Source organism: Mobula hypostoma, chromosome 17 (genome assembly GCF_963921235.1).
Source record: "Mobula hypostoma chromosome 17, sMobHyp1.1, whole genome shotgun sequence".
NCBI classification, from domain to species: domain Eukaryota; kingdom Metazoa; phylum Chordata; class Chondrichthyes; order Myliobatiformes; family Myliobatidae; genus Mobula; species Mobula hypostoma.
This window is the reverse complement of record NC_086113.1, coordinates 24,087,938-24,104,271: the sequence shown is the minus strand read 5'-3', so window position 1 is coordinate 24,104,271 and position 16,334 is coordinate 24,087,938.

Genomic DNA, 16,334 nt, shown 5'->3' with positions numbered 1-16,334 from the left:
GGCAGGCAAAACTTTTCTTGACACAGTGTTGCTGGAACTGAACAGCAAACAGGAGACAGGTGGCAGGCAACACTAATCTTGACATGGAAAGGCAAATGGCAGACAATACTTTTCTTGACACAGGGCGTTGCTGGAGCTGAACGGCAAACAGGAGACAGGCGGCAGACAAAACTTATCTTGACACGGAGCGTAGAAAGGCAAGCGGCAAACAATACTTTTCTTAACACGGAGAGACAGAGTTACGCAGGTAAACCTCGGTACTGAAGTAAAAATTAGAATACTTATCTTGACACGGAGAGACAGAGTTTCACGGTTAAACCTGGGTACTGAAGTATAACTTAGAATACACCATTCTAAGCGGCTGGGAACGTGAATTACTGCACTGGCTGAGGCAATGATCTGGCAACAAGTGGATGCAAAGCAGGGGTTTTTATGCAGCAGGTTTAGAAGAGAATCCGGTGCCACAACAAAGGAGCCCAGGCGAACACGGGGGAAAGGGAATTAGGATAACAAGAGGAATTAATGGTCGGGACCGTGACAGGCAAGTGTTTATAAAGAGCCTTTCACATCCCTTGCCAAATGTCTCAAGACAATTTATGGTGTAGGCGTTCTAATGCAGAAAATGCAGCCATCAATTTGTATACAGCAAACTCCCAAAGCAGAATGCAATAATTACAGCTGTGATGTTATGCAAGCTAGAATTAATGATCAGGGTGCCGTGTGGTAACTCCTTTGTTTTCTCAAAAAAAATCCTTTATATCCTCAAGAGGTCAACAGGGCCTCAGTTGAAAGTATCATCTGAAAGATGGGATATCAAAGAGCCTTTTCCTTGGCATTTGGAAGTATCAATCTCTTTATTAATAATGAACCCTCAAATTGTAAAATCATGAGATGTTATTACAGCTAATGTTACATCATACAGCTGCATCACTGATTCATAAATTTATTCAGCCCAGAATAAATTTGATTCTTAGATCCATCCCATGCATGCTGACCCAATTGCCTTCCTAAGCTAGTCCCATTTGCCTTCATTTCCCCATGTCTCTCAAAACCAGGGGTTCCCAACCTGGGGTCCATGGTCCCCTCAGCTAATCATAGGGGTCCATGGCACAAAACGATGTTGGGAACCCCTGCTCTAAGCCTTTCCTATCAAAACTATCTCCTAAATGTTGCAATTGTACTCTCCTCTCCTCCCACCATTTCCTCCAGCAACTCATTCTGTCTATATCCACCATCCTTTGTGTGGAAAAACCTGCCTCTTGCATCCTCTAAATCTTTCACCTCTTGACTTAACCCTCTGCCTTCAGGTTTAAGTCTTCCCTACTTGGCGAAAAAGTTTGTGACCATCCACTTTACTTCTGTATTTCATGATTTTATGAACTCAGTAAGGTCACTCCTCAACCTCCTTTCCTCCAGGATAGAACAGTCCCTGCCTGTTCATTCTCTTCTTAGGTTATAAAAAGGTCTCCAGTCTGTCAGCAACATTGTGAATCTTTTTTGGACCCTCTCTAGTTTCTTCACAATCTTCCTGTCGTGAGGCAACCAGAACTACACGCAATATTGCAGGTACAGTCTCACCATGTCTTTTGTCATTGCAACCATTGCTCTAGAGAACTCTTTTTGCACAATGAAGGTTTTAGTATTTGCACCATACTTCAGTATTGGACCTTGTGACATTAGTTATAAGCAGTTTGATGCTTTTAAAACATCTCAATTAACCTATTCTGAACTCAACAGGCAGTTCTTGATATCCTGAGCTCTGCCTCCAAGAACTTGTATAATCAATTGTCATTTGCATTTTGGGGTTCAAGTGATATGGAATCAGGATTTGGTGGAGCTATACATTCTATGGCCACTTTATTTCGTACCTCCTGAACCTAATAAAGAGGCTACTGAGTGTATCTTCATGCTGTTCTGCTACTGAAGCCCATCCACTTCAGGTACAATGTGCTATGCATTCAGAGATGCTCTTCTGCACACCATTGTTGTAATGCATGGTTATTTGAGTTACTGTCACTGACCTGTCAGTTCAACCAGTTGAATATATATATATTTTTTTCCATTCTCTGTAAGCTCTGGAGACTGTTGAGTGTGAAAATCCAAGGAGATCAGCAGTTTCTGAGATACTCAAACCACCCCAACTGGCACCAGCAATTGTTTCACGGTCAAAGTTATTTAGATCACATTTTTCCCCATTCTGATGTTTGGTCTGAACAACAACTGAACCTCTTCTTTTTCTTCTTCTGTCTTTTAATGTTGGTTGACAGTGCAGCTTAAAGGTGCATTGCCGCAACCAACAGGATTATGTTTTCCTAATATCATCTTTCAAACATAAAACTGAATCCAGTGTCATTAAATGGTCCAAGAACTTATTGCACATTAAAGTAGCACTGAACCAAGAGGATGTCTGGTAATTCCTTGCCAACCCGAAAACAGCAAGAATGACTGGAGTGCTCTCTCCTCCTCTGCAGCTTACAGAGCTCCCAGACTATGTTCCCAATGTGCGGTCTGCTTCCAGGATCACCATGCAGGATCACCATTACTTCCAGGATCACCGTGCACACCCGAGTGTTGCTCTCTAAAGCTAGTACCTGGGCTCCAAATCCTTTTCATGATTAAGAAAATGGTGGGGGGGGGAGCAGAATTTGTAGACATAATAATATTCCAGCATTGATTGATAAGGGCAAAGAGGCCATCACTGAAACAGGAATGCCAAGCTTGACTATGTCATTCATTACCACTCTTCATCGAGATAATCCAAGTGAAGAGGTTAAACAATATAAGGATAAGGCTGCAAGTGAATACTCTGATATGCTAGAAGCCAGCTGTAGCCAAAAACCCATGTCATTCTCTCCGTCCCTGCCACTTACTTTAAACAATGCATTACTCCCTCTTTGGTGCCCATTTCAAACCGGCCAACAGGGTCTCTTTCAGTTACCACACCTCTCTCTTCCTCTCAACTTTCAATCTCACTCTGTAGTCAGCTCTCAGTCTACCAAAAATTGTTCCAATTCCAAAAGAACACTCTACATTATCATCAGCCCAGCCATCCCACCCCAGCCTGATTCAGCCCAATCCAATCCAATGAAGTGGGCACAGAGTATATTGGACAGTTTCCTATTTGTCCAACATACATGTTGGATGAGCTTACTGGAGATAAGGTATATTCGTTCATTGTTGTCACATGTACCAAGATACTGTATAAAGTCTGGCTTGCATATTCATACATGTCAAATCATTACACAGAGCATTTAGCTAGTTAAAATAATAACAATGCAGAATAAAGTTTAAAAAGTTACCAAAAAAGTGCTGTGCAGGTAAGTGATAAGATCATAGCAAGTTAGATTATGAGGTCAAGAGTCCATCTTATCATACAAGAGGTCCATGCAAGAGTCTGATGACAGTGGGATAGAAGCTGCTCTTGAGCCTGGTGGTATGTGCTTTCAGGCTTTTGGATCTTCTGCCTGATGGGAGAGGAGAGAAGAGAGAATGTTGAGGGTGTATGGGGTTTTTGATTATTCTGGAAACTTTCCTAAGGTACTGAGAAGCATAGACAGAATCTACAGAGGGGATTCTATTAATAACATTGTGGTGGGGAAGAGGCTTTAAAAATATTGAGATGATTGGACAACCTAGCATGATGCTTGATTCCACTGTTTATTTGAATCACAATCATCAAGCATGCAACTGAAATAAACCTGAGGGGAAGTCGGTGGCTTGCAGGCAGCCAAATTCTGAGGAAGATTCTCCATTCCCTGCACCACAGTCAACTATGTTGGGTGATTATGCTGGTGATGTGTCTGAGATCAAACATTTGAAGTAATCTCTCTGCTCCTGAGAGTACAAGAAAGATATACTTAGGAGGAGATTACATGATGGGCAGAGAAAATATTTTCATGGGTGGTCTCAGTTTTCTGGAAAATGTGAAACGATTCCAGCAAGTTCATATCAGGGAAAAATAAAACTGAAATTGTCATACAAGTCTTGTGCATCCTATCAACAAATCAGATTACTTTGCAGAAGCACGAGAGCAACAATCCCTTGAAACAAGGCCAACTGTGATATTTGTTGCTAATTCTGGCCCGCTGATCATTTGCAAATTTAATTTTCCATCACTGGTAGCTGAATAAGACCTTCTGTATGCTTCATCTCTTGTTTCTCCTTTAACATGTTCTGTAAAATGCCTTTCTTGAACCAATCTCATTATGTGGTTCAAAATTAAGTTTTATTTTACGTTGCTAATATGAAGCTCCTTGGGATACTTTTTATATTAAGGATATATTGTCTTCATTGCACATCTGTCTGATGGGAAGGCTCAATTCCACCTACCTCAGAGGGTAATGAGCCACCTGTGCTCAGTGCTCCCCTTCCCATATTTAACCACAGCGGCAGCTTGGTCCCTGATGCCAACTCTTTATTGGCAAACACCAAAAGGGCAAATTCCAGCCCCAAAAGTTCCTCAGTAATCAATTAAATGATCTTCCCAGCTTATTAATGTTAAAACTGACAGATGATTTGAATGTCTGCTAACACTCAGAGATACATAAACATTTAAAAATAATCAGAATTGGATCTATTATCACTAGATATGTCATTCAGTTTCTTGTTTGCAGCAGCAGTACAGTGCAATACAGAAAATATACTGTAAATTACATTAAAATATTTAATAGTGCAGAAGAAAGCCAAAATAGTGAGGTAGTGCTCATGGTTTCATTGTTGATTCAGAAATCTGATGGCGGAGGGGAAATGCTGTTCCTAGGACATTGAGTGCGTGTCTTTCAGCTCTTATACCTCCTCTCTGAGGGTAGTAATGAGAAGAGGGCATGTCCTAGGTGCTGGGAGTCCTTAATGATAGCTGTCAATCAGAAACTATTGAAAAGTAATCATAATGTTAAATTAAAAATACTGAAACACTTGAAGATGTTTGAAAGAGTATGCTCGTGGCCTTCACTGTTGAGGCCCATTCACTTCAAGGTTTGACGTGTTTTGCATTCAGGGATGCTCAGCTGTACAGCACTGTTGTAACACATGGTTCTTTGCATTGCTGTGGTCTTCCTTCAATCAGTCCGGCCATTCTCTTCTGACCACTCATTAACAAGGTGTTTTCAGAATCAGAATCAGGTTTATTATCACCGGCATGTGACGTGAAACTTGTTAACTTAGCAGCAGCAGTTCAATGTAATACGTATTCTAGCAGAGAGAGAAAAAAATAATAAATAAAATAAAACATATTAAATAAACAAGGAAATCAATTACATATATTGAATAGATTTTTTTTTAATGTGCAAAAGCAGAAATACTGTATATTAAAAAAAGTGAGGTAGTGTCCAAAGCCTCAATGTCCATTTAGGAATTGGATGTCAGAGGGGAAGAAGTTGTTCCTGAATCACTGAGTGTGTGCCTTCAGACTTCTGTCTCTCCTACCTTATGGTAACAGTCAGAAAAGGGCATGCCCTGGGTGCTGGAGGTCCTTAATAATGGATGCTGACTTTGTGAGACACCACTTCCTAAAGATGTCCTGGGTACTTTGTAGGCTAGTGCCCAAGATGGAGCTGACTAGATTTACAACCTTCTGCAGCTCCTTTCGGTCCTGTGCAGTAGCCCCTCCATACCAGACAGTGATGCAGCCTGTCAGAATCCTTTCCACAGTACAACTATAGAAGTTTTTGAGTATATTTGTTGACATGCCAAGTCTCTTCAAACTCCTAATAACGTATAGTCGCTGTTTTGCCTTCTTTATGACTACATCAATATGTTGGGACCAGGATAGATCCTCAGAGATCTTGACACTCAGGAACTTGAAGCTGCTCACTCTATCCACTTCTGATCCCTCCTTGAGGATTGATATATGTTTCTTCATCTTACCCTTCCTGAAGACCACAATCAGCTCTTTTGTCTTACTGACAGCGAGTGCCAGGTTGTTGCTGCAGCACCATTCCACTAGCTGGCATATCTCACTCCTGTACGCCCTCTCGTCACCACCTGAGGTTCTACCAACAATGGTTGTATCGTCAGCAAATTTGTAGATGATATTTGAGCTATGCCTAGCCACACAGCCATGTGTATACAAAGAGTAGAGCAGTGGGCTAAGCGCACACCCCTGAGGTGCGCCAGCGTTGATCGTCAGCGAACAGTATATATTATCACCACTCTGCACAGACTGTGGTCTTCTGGTTAGGAAGCTGAGGATCCAATTAGAGAGGGAGGTACAGAGGCCCATGTTCGGCAACTTCTCAATCAGGATTGTGAGAATGATGGTATTAAATGCTGAGCTATAGTCGACGAACCGCATCCTGACATAGGTGTTCGCGTAGACTAGGTGGTCTAAAGCTGTTTGGAGAGCCATGGAGATTGCTTCTGCCATTGACCTATTGTGTTGGTAGGCAAATTTCAATGGGTCCAGGTTGTTGCTAAGGCAGGAGTTTGGTCTAGTCATGACCAACCTCTCAAGGCATTTCATCACTGTTGATGTGAGTGCTACTGGGCAATAATCAATAAGGCAGCTCATATTATTCTTCTTTGGCACAGGTATAATTGTTGCCTTTTTGAAGCAAGTGGGAACTTCTGCCTGTAGCAGGGAGAGGTTGAAAATGTCCTTGAATACTCCCGCTAGTTGGTTGGCACAGGTTTTCAGAGCCTTACCAGGTACTCCATCGGGACCTTCTGCCTGGCGAGGGTTCACTCTCTAAAGACAGTCTAACATTTGTCTCTGAGACAGAGATCACAGGGTCATCAGGCAACATACTTCCTGGCTCAACCACAGCTTTTGGTTTGGGGAATGTACTGTACAGTAAGTCTTTGTAGTCACACACTCATCCACACAGGTTTTAATGAAGTCGGTAACAACTTCAGCATACTGATCCAGATTCAAGGATGAATCCCTGAATACAGTCCAGTCCACCAATTCAAAGCAGTCTTGTAGGCACTCCTGTGCTTCCCTTGTCCATACCTTCTTGGTCCTCACTACTGGTGCTGCAGTCTTCAGTCTCTGCCTATACTCAGTGAGTAGAAGTTCAGCCAGGTGATCAGACTTCCCGAAGTGAGGGCGTGGAGTAACACGGTAGGCATTCTTGATGGCGGTGTAACAATGGTCCAGCATGTTGTTTCCTCTGGTATTGCAAGTGATCTGTTGATGGTAATTGCTTAGTGACTTTTTTTTCAGACTGGCCTGGTTAAAATCTCCCAAAACAATGGTGAAGGTGTTAGGTGCACTGTTTCATGCATGTTGATCCCATTGCCTGATCATCTAAAGGCTGCTTGACATTGGCCTGAAGTGGAATGTAAACTGCTACCAGAATGACCCCAGAGAACTCCCATGGTAAGTAAAAAGGATGACACTTTACTGCTAGATATTGCAGGTCTGGAGAGCAGAATTGGGACAGCACTGATATATTTGTGTATCAAGAAGAGTTGATCATGAGGCATACTCCTCCACCTCTGCTTTTGAGAGACTCTATAGATCTATCCTGACAGTGTATAGTAAACCCATCGATCTGGATCGCTGCATCCAGTACGGTAGGGGTTAACCAGGATTCCGTGAAACAAAGGACACACGATCACACAACTGCCACTCACTGGATGTTGTTTTCACTCTGTTCTCTGTAAACCTTGGAGACTGTTGTGTGTGAAAATCCCAGAGGATCAGCAGTTTCTGTGATACTCAAACCACCCCATATGGAACCAACAATCATTCCACAATCAAAGTTACTTAGGTCACAATTCTTTCTCATCCTAATATTTGGTCTGAACAACAACTGAACCTCTTGACCATGCCTGTGTGCTTTTATCCAATGAGTTACTTCCACAGATTGCCTGATAAACTATTTGCATTAACGAGCACATGTACAAATGTTCCTAATAAAGTGATAACTTGTCACTTCCTTGCTTAACAAGTATCTTCCTAACTCTGTCCTAAAAATATTTTTAAAAACATATTTATGGCTATCAAATTAACAATTAAATGAACTTAATTTAAAAACTGCATGTTATGTGTAACTTTCCTCTGGAAATGCCCACGTAAAATGACACATCTTCTGCAGACAGATTTACCTGTAACTGCTTGGGTCCTACATGGAGTTGGTGTATTGCCACTTAATTCCTTAAGTTAAAGCACAGATGAATGTTGGGGACTTTGGCTTTTGTGTTCTGGATGAGAAAACCAGTCCCTCGCATAGAAAAGATTGTGCCTCCCTGTGTATTTTAAATGTACTATGCTTTTAAAACTGAGGAAAAGGGATAAAATCCGCATTGGTGAAGAAAACCAATTAAAGATTTGGTCCATGACTTTTGAACTATAGGACTTTTTACATTAATCTTCCAGTTTCACTTCTCTAATCATTAATAAGACATTGTTGTTTTAGCAATGTACACTTCTGAAAGACAAAAAAAATCAGTAACTTGACCTTGCCACTTTCTCACAGACAAATTAAATGTTAACCTTGCAAAGATGACACCTGACCATTATGCCATTGTTTCTTCTGAACTGTGGATTTAGTTGGTTTATTATCTGTTAAGATCACCAAATTGTAAAAGACTCCAGTAAGTCAATGATGGTAAATAACCCTTTACCTAAATGCCCCGTTTAATAAATCAACAGCAACTAACTGTACTTACCTTCCCTACCCTGAATCACTTAGTGGATGAAGCCTTTGCTTTTAGTCAGAGGAGTGAGATTAAAATGAGATCTCATACATTTAGTATTCGAGATTTAGTTCAAATCTAATTTTAGCACCGATCCAGTCACGCACTTTGTGTGTTGGTAATAAGATAAAATATATCATGGAGAAGTTCAGGAGATGAGATTCAATAGCCTTTTAGCTTGAAGAGTTTATGTTCTTCTAATAATAAATGGGCCAAGCTAAAAATTAGACAGCATTGTACTTCATGGGAGTGATACTGATACTTATTCTTACACAGGGGAATTTCTTCAAAAAGTCATCAGTTTATATTTCAACTGATATGAGCAAAATGTTATATTAGCTGTGAGATTAAGGTTTGTCTCCAAAGCTAAAAAATGATAGAGCTTGTTTCAGAGAAAACCTCTGCAACTGTTTCAGCATAGTCCCTGAGAAACTCCAGTGAACCAAGACCAATGTGGAAAAGTCTGAGCCTGTTGAGGGCACAAATTCCCTTTCTCTCCAAGTACAAGAATTATCACTGGAGGGAACAGGGTTTAGTGTGTGAGAAGCAGTTTTGATAAAGGGTCTGAGATCTGAAACATTTACTGTTTCTCTTCCCATAGATGCTGCCTGGCCTGCTGAATGTTTCCACTATTTTCTCTTTTAAAAGTAAATAGAAAACAGTAGCCCTCACAAAGTAAATACCCCCTCACCTTTCCTAATTGAATTATGTTGCAATACATCAGATAATCAGGTTCATGCAGATATTTTCACTCCTTAAGAAACACCTTGAACCACCACACTCAAAATGTCCAGGACTGACAAAGGATCTTGGCCCAAAACATTGGTTCTTCATTTCCTTCCATGGGTTCTACCTGACTTCCTAAGTTCCTCCAGTATTACGTGTGTGTTGCTCAAGATTTCCAGCATCTGCAGAACATCTTGTCGCCCCTTGTGGCAGTGGATTTACCCCTGTCCACATTCTCTCCTCTTTCTTTCTCCATTATGATTTTATCTGGTTTCTCGTTGCATGCATTTACCCTATTCCTCTCAATCAGCTGTGGATGAGTTCCACATTTGTTTAATCTTCAGAGCAATTAAGTTCCCTTTTGGATTTATTGGTGTTCATATTTTATATACAGCTGTATATCTTAGGCCATTTGCAAAAGTGAAAACACTTTGTTTTTCAAATTCACTTATTAAAACTTGCAAAATCTTAGAGGCCTCTCCACTAGGGAAAAGGCTTTCAGTCTCTTCTAAAGGTGAGGGGAAAGTTAAGGGGAATTACCCATGGCAGAAGAATAAAGGGACAATTTAATAGGAATATAATAGCGGGGCAGGCTTGAGGGTCCAAGTGGCCTGCCACTAATCTGCCTGGAATTTTTACAAATGTAATTATATGTAATATATTTAATTGCTTTCAAGTACTTTGGTATTTTAAAGGTAACCCTAGAGATTTTCTATGTAACTGAGGTACTTAGTATTCACTAAGGTTAACAAATAATCTTGCCCTGACCTCCATGAAGTTTTCACAGGTGAAACTTGATCCAAAGATGTTAAGCTACAACTTACTTCCTACGTAAGTGCATCCATGTACTCTGCCAAGAATAAATGTTAGCCTGTTAGTCTGACTGAATGGCAATAATTTGCTCTGTCAAATACTAGTTTTTGTTGGAAAATCAAAGAAAGGTATTCTGTCCAAAGTAAAATGTGGAAAAATTCCATGTGAGAAAATCAGTTTTGGCAAACAGCATCACTTGAAAGCCAACATTCCTTTCAGTGATCATTATAGCAAGACAAGTAGATAGGAGAAAAAGATGGTGTAATGTCTGCAGAATGCGCCAACAAATTACATGTCCATCTTTAGTGTTGTTTAAGAAATTTGTATTCCTCCCCCAAAGCTGCAGGAATGAGTATCAATGAAAAATTAGCGAAATGGTAATGTTTTACTTGTGATGGCCATTAATCACGAGGGGACAAATCCTTTCAAGACATGTCCTGTCAAAGAAGCTAAAAGTCAATATGTAACCAACATAACTGCAGCCAAAAATAAGTTTATCTTTCCAGGCATTCAGGTCCATTCTTCCTTCCCCCTCCAGTGGATTATTAACCCCTTCCTCTTTGATTTATGAGTGAAATCTCATGTAATGCTCGATTCTCTTAATTGACAGAGAACAATTTTCCCTTGAAATCAGCCAGCTGGAGAAGTACATGCACTGTGTGATTTGAGACCAGCTGGGGGGTAAAGATTTTTCTCAGTAAGTTGCACTAAATGCAAAATATTGGCTGATCATTAATGCAAGATGTTCTGCAAATGCTGGAGGTCCAGAGGAACACACACAAAATGTTGACGGAACTCAAGAGGTTAAGCAGCATCTATAGAAAGGAATAAGGAGTCAACATTACTGGCGGAGACCATTCATCAGGATCAGATATCCTGATGAAGGGTCTCAACCTGAAATGTGGACTCTTAATTCCCTTCCATCGATGCTGGCTGACTGGCTGAGTTCCTCCAACATTTTCTGTGTCTTAAAGTAGTGACTGCATGTTTTGCACTTGAAATGTGGCCCTCATGAACCAATGGAGGCGGTGTAAAATGCACAGCTGTAGTTAAATTGGAAGTTTAGCTCAAATGAGTGACAATGAATTTGGATCACATTTGTTCACAGCTAGAACAAAGTGTAAAGACATTATATTGTACATCCTTTCTGCTTGGCTGCTTCTTTCTTCTCTGTTGCTAATTTCAACCAATTATGATTCAAAATGGAGACTTGGGTTTTCTGGCTGAGGAAACTCTAGCCATTAGCTTGATTTACAAGTGGATGCTTGCTAGATGCATTTTGCTTAAATCCGAATTTGAACTTTTGTTCTCTGATGGAGCAGCAACTGTTTCTGAAAAAAGCACTTCAAAAAAAAGGAAGCAGAATGAATATTGTTAATCTTTGGAGTTGGTCCAAGATCTGTTACAACTCCACAGGATGCCTGTGCCAGCTTGTGTCATTGATAAGACAAGGGGCACAAGAGAATCAGTGATATTAAGCCATACAGTGTGTAATTTCAAATTTTTCTGTTAACAAGTATGTCACAAGCTCTTTGGATGTTTCATATGAAGCTTAAGCTTCGGGAACTAGTTGATTGCCTGCATCTCAGTGTCAAGGTCAGTGAGTGAAAAGATAGTCGCAAGGGATGGAAGGAAGGCAATCTTTTGCTGCTTCTGATCCACGTGTATTACGGGCCACTTTGGGGGTCAGACCAAAAAGCAACCTGCATTTACAGACAATGAAGCTGCTGCTGGTTCTGAGCAACACACACAAAATGCTGAAGGAATTTAGCAGGCCGGGCAGCATCTATGGAAAAAACATCAACTGTACATTTTTCCATAGATGCTGCCTGGCCCGCTGAGTTCCTCTAGCACTTTGTTTGTGTTGCTCGGGTTTCCAGCAACTGCAGATTTTCTCTGCTTCTCTTTAGACCACATCCAGTCTGCCAGACTTCACTTGCATTGTAAACTTTTTATCTTCTTGTTTAAGACTTTTTCTGCTATTTAATCTTTCTTGTATTTATTTAAAACAAAAACTACGGGAATTCTTATAATTGAAGAAGTACCAGTTAAATTAGTGGTGAGTCCAGTGTTCGTTGCCAACAAATACAAGACTATTTTACCTTTATATGGATTCAAATGCACTCAAATTCCACTGTGTGGTAGATCAGAATGAGCCAAAACTCTCTTGGAACTGGGATTAAATTCCTAAAGTAAAATCAAAACTGTATTCCATATGCTATGTACTTTTTTAAATCTGTCAGCTTTCCAGGATAAATTATTTATTTGTGAAAGCAAAATTATCATTGATTCCAAAATGTCAGATAATGCACTAAATAAGGCATGAAATGCAATGGTTTTATTTTAGCTAGTGTCAGGCTAGGGAAGAGATGTTTGAGGACCTCAGGCACTAATGGAGAAGATATAAATCTAAGGCATTCAGCACTTGCAGTCTCTCAACAGGAAGGTCAAAGATGATGAGGATGGACAGCATTTCTATTATTTCCTCCAGTATCCACAGTGGTAGGTTGACTGGCACTGTACTTTACACTGCAGAGAAGTCTCAATTGCTTTGCCCTCTCGAGGCATCTGCTCAACGTGACATTGGTAATTGGAGCTCTGTATTTACATATTTGAAATGTAGTCATCTGCTGATTCTTTTTCCCCAACACTGACATATCAAAATTAATAATAGTTCACATGTTTGAAGAGCAAGACCAGTGTCAGGTTTTTTTTTAAAGACAAGATTAACGATTAGCACTTATTTGTCACATCTACATTGAAATATACAGAGAAACACGATGACCAACCTAGTCCATGGATGAGTTGGGGGAAACCTGTAAGGATCATAAGGGTTCAGGCACTAATATAGAATGCCCGCAAATTATCACAACCTCGGCTAAGCTTGCATAGCAGGTAAAGTGTTGCTTAACTCTCTAAGCAAAACGGAATGTGAACTTAAGGCTAGGGAGCAATACATTCTTGGTCAGTTCAGTCCTGATTGGCATTTTTGTTCCACATTACTGATACTGACCTTCTTGCCCCCTAACTCCCAAACCATTCAATGAGTGTAACATTTAAATTGATGCTTTTTCCCAGTTATAAAGAGCAGTGTCTTAAATGTTAAAGATTTTGTGTTTCTTTTATCAAAAGCACAGGAACTTTAATGATTCTGTACAAAACATTAAATCTACCAAAAGCATTCATTTTCTGCACTCATTACTACCTCACCATATCTTTCAGCACTCTCAGTCTGTAAAAATGGACTAATTATCTCTTAGAGACTTTGCATATTATTGATTCCATTGCCCTTTGAATGATTGATTTATTTGACTCAATTTCTCGCAAACTTTGGACTCAGGTCTCACAGCAGATTTACTCAGATTTATTCTTGCTTTACTCAGTTTAGCTAAGATTGAATAGGGCTTCAGATAATGTCAGATGGCATGATTTAGCACCAGACTGATTGGTGGAGAATTGTTTATGTTTCATTGATCTCTGGAGCCTGTTATGACCATCAGATATTATAGACTGGCACTCACAACTAGTGACCTGGGTTATAAAAGTACAAGAGCAACTTTGTGCATGTCTGCCTGATACCCTTATCACCAAATTAGATTCCCAGTGGGAGAACATTTAAGGAAATATTATGCAAAACACTATAATAATGTCTATAAATGTTTTTTTCTTAAGCTCTGCTCCCACATGGCATTTGACAATCCAAGCAAAACACTTCTGAGATGTTATACCTCTGGAAGAAACAAGAAACAGCTTTAATGTGCCCAAGAAAGGCACAAGTTTTTTTCTGCAAAGCAATTTTATTTAGTTAAGTTTCTGTTCAAACTCACTTGCAAATACAAACTCTGCCCTGAGTCAGCACAGCAAGCATCTTTTTACTTTTTATAATTAATTTTTGGTTTGTGTCAGAAAGGTTGCAGTATGGTTTCAGAAATAGAGCTGGGATAGGTTTATCATAAAACCATGTACTGTATTTAACCAACACATCTCCATTAAACCACTAAAAATAACAGTTAAAATGAAAATACATAACCCTTTGCTGAAAGATTTGGTGTATTATAGGCAGTTCCTCTGTAAAAAAAAATGTATACCTACTCATTTGGTTTTTAAGTATTAATAGCTTTATAAGTACAGTAAATGAAGATGAATTTTTAGAGCTAAAGGTCTGGAAGTTTTTCAAGCATGATTTACATAAAACTAATTATGTGATTTCTATAACTTTGGGAAAATATTGTGAGATCTTGGGAGTACAAAATGATAGTTCCCTGAAAGTGGCACCACAAGTAGCTGGGGGCTGGGAAGATATATGGTATGTTTGCCTTCATTGATGGGGACGTCATTCAGCAGCTATGTAGATAGTCAGAATCTTTTTATCTCAGGGTAGAAATATCAGAAGCTAGAGAACATACACTTAAAATGAGAGAGGAATAGATCGGGGAGATGTGCGGGGTGTTTTTTTTTACACAGCAAGTGGTAGGTGCTTGGAACATGCCACCAGTGGAAAAGGTGCAGGCAGACACTTAGCAATGTTTAAGAGACATTTAGACTGGTGCATGAGCAGGCAGGAAATTGAGTGACATTGACTAAATGCAGGCAGATATGCAGGTTTAAATTGGCATTGTGTTTGGGATGGAGTCCATGAGTTGATTAGCCTGTTTCTGCACTCTGCTGTTCTAAATTCTTTAATTCCAGGATACAAGTAGCAGCAGGAGGAGGCCATTTACCCCTTAGTACTGCTCTCAGAACGAGATCATGAGCAACAACCTTACACTAAACGTCTTATAACCATATAACAATTACAGCACGGAACAGGCCATCGGCCCTTCTAGTCCATGCCGAACTCTTACTGTCACCTAGTCCCACCAACCTGCACTCAGCCCATAACCCTCCATTCCTTTCCTGTCCATATAGCTGTCCAGTTTAACTCTAAACAACAACATCACACCTGCCTCAACCACTTCTGCTGGAAGCTCGCTCCACACAGCTACCACTCTCTGAGTAAAGTAGTTCCCCCTCATGTTACCCCTAAACTTTTGCCCCGTAACTCTCAGCTCATGTCCTCTTGTTTGAACCTCCCCCACTCTCAATGGAAAAAGCCTATCCACGTCAACTCTATCTATCCCTCTCATAATTTTAAATACCTCTATCAAGTCCCCCCTCAACCTTCTACGTTCCAAAGCATAAAGACCCAACTTGTTCAACCTTTTTCTGTAACTTAGGTAATGAAACCCAGGTAACATTTTAGTAAATCTTCTCTGTACTCTCTCTATTTTGTTGACATCTTTCCTATAGTTCGGTGACCAAAACTGTACACAATACTCCAAATTTGACCTCACCAATGCCTTGTACAATTTCAACATTACATCCCAGTAAGATGAAAGAGCTAATTGTGGACTTGAGGAAGGGGAAGACGAAGGCGCACATACCAATCCTCATAGAGGGGTCAGAAGTGGAGAGAGTGAGTAGCTTCATGTTCCTAGTTGTCAAGAACTCTGAAGACCTAATCTGGTCCCATCATATTGATGCAGCTATAAAAAAAGCAAGACAGCAACTATACTTCAATAGGAGTTTGATGAGATTTGGTGTGTCAACAAAAACACTCAAAAACTTTTATAGATGTACCGTGGAGAGCTTTCTGACAGGCTGCATCACTGTCTGGTATGGAGGGGCTACTGCAGAGGACCGAAAGAAGCTGCAAATGGTCGTAAATTTATTTGGCTCTATCTTGGGTACTAGCCTACAAAATACCCAGGACATCTTCAAGGAGCGGTGTCTCAGAAATGCAGTGTCTATTATTAAGGACCCCCTGCACCCAGGACATGCACTTTTCTCACTGTTACCATCAGGTAGGAGGTACAGAAGCCTGGAGTCACACACTCAGCGATTCAGGAACAGCTTCTTCCCCTCTGCCATCTGATTCCAAAATGGGCATTGAACCTGTGAACAAAACCTGACTTTTTAATACATTTTATTTCTGTGTTTGCATGATTTTTAATCTATTCAACATACAAACGTACATATACTGTACTTTATTGATTTTTCTTCTATATTATGTATTGCATTAATTGTTGCTGCTAAGTTAACAAATTTCTCCACAAATGCTGGTGATAATAAACCTGTTTTTGATTCAGCTACATCAAACCCACCTTTTCTTCTAC